Raw genomic sequence first — 6540 nt, forward strand, 5'->3', positions numbered from 1 at the left:
GCCGCCTAGAACTACATTTTCCAGCACCCTCCGCAAAGGCAGGGCGTCTGCGCGCAGTGTCGCTTATTGGGCTCTGGAGTTGCCTTTCCATATCCTTGCAAGTTGTGAATGTGCGTTGCTCCTGCGTTATTTAAATGGAAAAAAGGGGAAAAAAGCTTTTCTTTTCGCTAAAGAGAAAAGGAGTCTAAAAGGATGCAAGTTTTTCGTTAACAAACTTTTTCCCTCTTAAAGTAACGCCTATTCATTATATCAATCGATTATTTATAAATAACCGTTTATTCAACAGGTAGGCAAAAAAGGACAGAAAAAAAACCAAACCCACCCAAACTAGATGGAATTCCATAACAGAGAGATAATCACTATTAACCCTGTGGTGCACATATATCATTCTAAAAATAAATCTCTCTGACAGCCTCATTCTTCCTTATGGAGAGAGAGACAGAGATCGTCTGGAACCAAGAATGAGGCCATTTGTTTATTTTTGGTTTTACTTCCATTTCTCTAGGAGGTAGGCTAATGAAACTTAAAAGTGTGTGCACAGCAAAGGAAACCATAAACAAAACAAAAAGACAACTCTCAGAATGGGAGAAAATATTTGCAAATGAAGCAACTGACAAAGGATTAATCTCCAAAATTTACAAGTAGCTCACGCAGCTCAATATCAAAAGAAAAAAAACAACCCAATCCAAAAATGGGCAGAAGTCATAAATAGACATTTCTCCAAAGAAGATATAAAGATTGCCAACAAACACATGAAAGGATGCTCAGCATCACTAATCATTAGAGAAATGCAAAGCAAAACTACAAGGAGGTATCACCTCACACCAGTCAGAATGGCCATCATCAAAAAATCTACAAACAATAAATGCTGGAAAGGGTGTGGAGAAAAGGGAACCCTCTGGCACTGTTGGTGGGAATGTAAATTGATACAGCTACTATGGAGAACAGTATGGAGGTTCCTTAAAAAACTACAAATAGAACTACCATACGACCCAGCAATCCCACTACTGGGCATATATCCTGAGAAAACCATAATTCAAAAAGAGTCATGTACCAAAATGTTCATTGCAGCTCTATTTACAATAGCCAGAACATGGAAGCAACCTAAGTGTCCATCAACAGATGAATGGATAAAGAAGATGTGGCACATATATACAATGGACTATTACTCAGCCATAAAAAGAAACGAAATTGAGTTATTTGTAGTGAGGTGGATGGACCTAGAGTCTGTCATACAGAGTGAAGTAAGTCAGAAAAAGAAAAACAAATACCGTAGGCTAACACATATACATGGAATCTAAAGGTCATGAAGAACCTACGGGTAAGACGGGAATAAGGACGCAGACCTGCTAGAGAATGGATTTGAGGATATGGGGAGGAGGAAGGGTAAGCTGTGACAAAGTGAGAGAGTGGCATAGACATATATACGCTACCAAACGTAAAATAGATAGCTAGTGAGAAGCAGCCACATAGCACAGGGAGATAAGCTCGGTGGTTTGTGACCACCTAGAGGGGTGGGATGGGGAGGGTGGGAGGGAGGGAGACACAAGAGGGAAGAGATAAGGGAACATATGTATATGTATAACTGATTCACTTTGTTGTAAAGCAGAAACTAACACACCATTGTAAAGCAATTATACTCCAATAAAGATGTTAAAAAAAAATGATGTGGCACATATATACAATGGAATATTACTCAGCCATAAAAAGAAATGAAATTGAATTATTTGTAGTGAGGTGGATGGACCTAGAGTTTGTCATACAGAGTGAAGTAAGTCAGAAAGAGAAAAACAAATACCGTATGCTAACGCATATATGTGGAATCTAAGGGGAAAAAATGGTTCTGATGAACCGAGGGGCAGGACAGGAATAAAGGCGCAGATGTAGAGAATGGACTTGAGGACACGGAAGAGGAAGGGTAAGCTGGGAGAAAGGGAGAGAGTAGCATTGACATATATAGCATTGACATATATACATTACCAAATGTAAAACAGATAGCTAGTGGGAAGCAACTGCATCTCACAGGGAGATCAGCTTGGTGCTTTGTGACCACCTAGAGGGGTAGGATAGTGGTTAAGAATCCACCTGCCAACGGAGGCGACACAGGTTTGAGCCCTGGTCCGGGAAGATCCCACATGCCATGGAGCAACTAAGCCCATGAGCCACAACTACTGAGCCTGTGCTCTACAGCCCATGAGCCACAACTACTGAGTCCACGTGCCACAACTACTGAAGCCCATGTGCCTAGAGCCCGTGCTCCACAAGAGAAGTCCCTGCAATGAGAAGCCCGCACACCACAACGAAGAGTAGCCCCTGCTCTCTGAAACTAGAGAAAGCCCGTGCGCGCAACAAAGACCCAACGCAGCCAGAAGGAAAGGAAGGAAGGAAGGAAGGAAGGAAGGAAGGAAGGAAGGAAGGAAGGAAGGAAGGAAGACACCCTCATTTAAAAAAAAAAAGAATGAGGCCATATTTTGTGATAATTTTTTTCTAGCTTTTTTTGTCTTTCTGTTAAGTCATGTTCACTTTAACGCTACTGAAACTGCACTCCTTGCACTCCTTCTCAGATGGGACTCAAGTCCAGCCAAACCTCAGATTGGGACTTGAACCCACTGATCCCTATACTTAGGAGGGGACTCGAACCCACTGTCTTTTAATTAAAACCACTCACCTGGTGTCAGAATTTACTGACGCTCAGATTCTTTTGTCTCAATGCAGAAAAGATTCAGAGAGAGACAGACAAAGAGTGAGTTTATTAGCATAGTATGCTTGTGAGAGACAATTGGCCTGTTGAGAGGGCTCTGCCTTGAAAACAAAAAGGGCTACATTTTTATAATCAAAGAAAAGGTGGGGAGGGGAGAAGACCACCTTCTTCCGCATTTTGGGGTAGACATCAAGGCTTACATCATTAGTTCCTCTTTGACCCTATATGGTCTAACCAAGACTGTCATAGTGCTATTTAAATCATATGTATATTAGCAAAAGGGTGGTGATATATACTAAAATATGGTAATTCATCTCAAGTTTCAGTATAATGTCCCCTTTCACCTACATTCCTGTCGTGGCTACATGCAGAAATGATACTCTTCAAGAACCATTAACTCCCTGACTTCATGTAACAAGATGTAGATCCGTATCTACTGTCTTACATTTTAATTATCAGGACTTGTGGCTTGAGTGTGCCTGGCGCTTGAATGCACCTGGTCTTCCTTCAAGGTAGATTGTTGCTAGGTTACTGGATTTTTCCTTGAGAGGTCATTAGCTTGCAACAGTCTCCCAAACTCCCTTAAAATTCCCTATCTTTAATCCCCTAGTGGGTTTTTTAAAACTATTTAATTATCCTACTCTAGCCCTATCACTACCAAAAATAGTACTCTTTGGTGAATCCTCGTACATTAATTTGTGCCCTCCTCCACATCTATTTTTGAGAATAAGTCCAATAAATGGATTTAATTTAAAAGGAATGTACATATTTAACTTTTTCATATACAAAGAATATATATAGACTGTAGAAAATAGAGATAAGAAAAAAGAACAAAATTAAAATCAGATAAAATCCCACTCTATATACCCATTATTATATTTTTACATAATAGGCTATTTCTATGCATATATGTGCAAATTATATATAATTACATATGCTTAAATATGCATTATATATGCTTTTAAAATTAAAAATAGAGCAATGTGATATATTGAAAAGTGCTTTTTAATTTCGTTTTTTGGTAAATATTCCTTCATGTCTTTAAATATTATTCTACAGTATTATTTTAATGGTAATGATACTGACCCAAGTTCTTGGACTCTTTAATCAATAGAAATTGGTAAGAGGCCAGATGAGAAATTCAGGCAAGGCTTTATTGGAACTCGTGCTGCAGCACTAGGGAGTGAAAACAAGTAACAGGTGCCCTTCCTTTCTCCCCGAGGAGGGGTGAGCTGGTTCCTTAAATAGGGTGAGAGTAGGGTGTGATATGTGGGTCTGGCTGCAGGGATGACTTAGGTGATCTGCCCACTCCCTTGGTGGTGCTATATGCAGGGATCATGCACAGTATTCTGATTTTGCTCCAGGCACCTCAGAAGTGGCAATTGGGTTTTGGCCTTTTTGTATCTTATTGTTCATAATTTGCCCCAACTAGCATGCATGCAGTTATTTTTAGTCCTTTATAGTTTCTTGCAAGCACTCCAGTAAACGGTACCAGGTCCAGCCTATCTCAGTAACATAGTTTTCCATCAAACTGAGTCTAAATAAAATACTTGAATAGTGTCGACCAAAAAATAATGCAGGAGTCTGCAAATAAGAAGAGTTTATTTGGGGTCTTAAGAATTGCAGCTCGGGAGACACAGATTCAGGTGTCCGTGAAAGAGTATTCCAGTGAAGAGAGTCAGATAAAGACTCTCTGATAAAGATATCTTAAAGATAAAGATAAAAAGCCATGAGGTTGTTAAAAGTTGCCTGGCAAGAACTGTGATTGACTCTGATGTGTCTTTCTTTGTCCTTAAGAAATCACGAGTCATCTTAGGGTAGGTATCTTGAGTTTCTAGCAGATGTTCTGGATGACTTCATCAGGACAATAAGTGGTCAAAGGTCATATTCCATCCAGGCTGAGATGTGCCTGTTACACTTCCTTAATGGCATCCTGGCTCCATTTTAGAGAGCCCTCTTAGCAATACTGACTCCATTTTTATTTTCCTTCCACAATAGTTAGCATATTATTTCCAATTTTTGCTATCATAGACAAATGTGAAATAAATACACTTATAGCCAGATCTTTATCCACACCCTTATTTGGTTAGGACACAATCACAGAGGATTAAATAAATTTTAGATATTGTCTAATTATCTTTCTAAAAGACTGAGATGATTCATACTCTTACCAGCAGTGCATGTCTTAGTCCATTTGGGCTGCTAAAACAGAATACATACCATGGACTGGATGGTTCACAAACAATAGAAATTTCTCACAGTTCTGGAGGCTGCGAAGTCCAAGACCAAGGCTCTGGTAGATTTACAACTCTAATGAGGTTTGCTGGTTCATAGACAGCAATCTTATCCTGCGACCTCACTTGGTGGAAGGGGCAAGAGAGCTCTCTGAGGTCTCTTTTATAATGACACTAATCCCATTTATTAGGGCTCCAGTCTCAAAACCTAATTACCCCCAAGGGCCCCACCTCCAAATACCTTTACAATGAGGATTATGTTTCAACATATGAATTTTGGGAGGACACAAATATTCAGTCTCTGGAAGCATGGAAATTCCTATTGGTGCTAATCTTTGGTGTGTCTCACTTTTCCCTTTTTGCATTTTTAAGGTATTCTTACACCTTTGCTATAACTTCCCTGTATTGAAGTCCCTCTATTGAACCATCTAGCATAGGTTCTATTTTCCTGACTGGAACCTAACTCATACATCAATTTTTAAAATTAGTTTTGCCTATTTGATTTTTTTTCATTTTTATTTGTGCTTCTTTGATTACTAGTAAAATTAGGTATCATTCATATGTTTCTTTGGACAAGTACCTGTTTTATCATTTGAAACTTTTTATTTCAGATAGGTTACCTTTATCTGTTTTATTTATAGAAACTTTTGCTATATTCTGACTATTAATACCTTTCCTTTGTATGCATTGCAAATATTTCCTCTCAAATCTGTCTCTCATTTTTCTGACTTTGAATACAGTATTTTGGTTTATTTGTTCAAATCTACCAATCCCACTTTTATGGTTTTGCATTTGAAATGCCAAATATATATCCCTGTAAATAAATAAATATACACTGTTGACCCTTGAACAACGTGGGGGTTAGGGGCACTGACTCTCCACGCAGTCAAAAATCTGAGTATAATTTACGATCAGGGCTTCCCTGGTGGTGCAGTGGTTAAGAATCCACCTGCCAATACAGGGGACACGGGTTTGAGCCCTGGCCCTGGAAGATCCCACATGCCGTGGAGCAACTAAACCCATGCGCCACAACTACTGAGCCTGCACGCTAGAGCTCATGTGCCACAACTACTGAGCCCATGTACTACAACTACTGAAACCTGCACACCTAGAGCCCGTGCTCCCCAACAAAAGAAGCCACTGCAATGAGGAGCCCGTGCACCGCAATGAAGAGTAGCTCCCGCTCGTCGCAACCAGAGAAAGCCCACGCACAGCAACAAAGACCCAACGCAGCCAAATAACTAAATAAATAAATAAATTTATTTTTAAAAAATAACAACTTATAATCAGCCCTCTGTATACAAGGTTGCAGTTCCACCATATCTGCGGTTTTGCATCCACAGATTTAACAACCACATAACATGTACTATTTACTATTGGAAAAAAATCCACATATAAGTGGACCCATGCAGTTCAAATCTGCATTGTTCAAGCATCAGCTGTTATATATGTAATACATATATATATGTGTTATATATGTGATACATATATATATTTGTATATATATGTATTATATATACATATATAATTTTTGGACTCCCCCTTTTTTACTACTGAGCTACTCCTGGGCCAGTACTACACTACTTTAATTATTATTGTTTTCTA

Source organism: Stenella coeruleoalba, assembly GCF_951394435.1.
Source record: "Stenella coeruleoalba genome assembly, chromosome: 7".
In the NCBI taxonomy this organism is placed as follows: domain Eukaryota; kingdom Metazoa; phylum Chordata; class Mammalia; order Artiodactyla; family Delphinidae; genus Stenella; species Stenella coeruleoalba.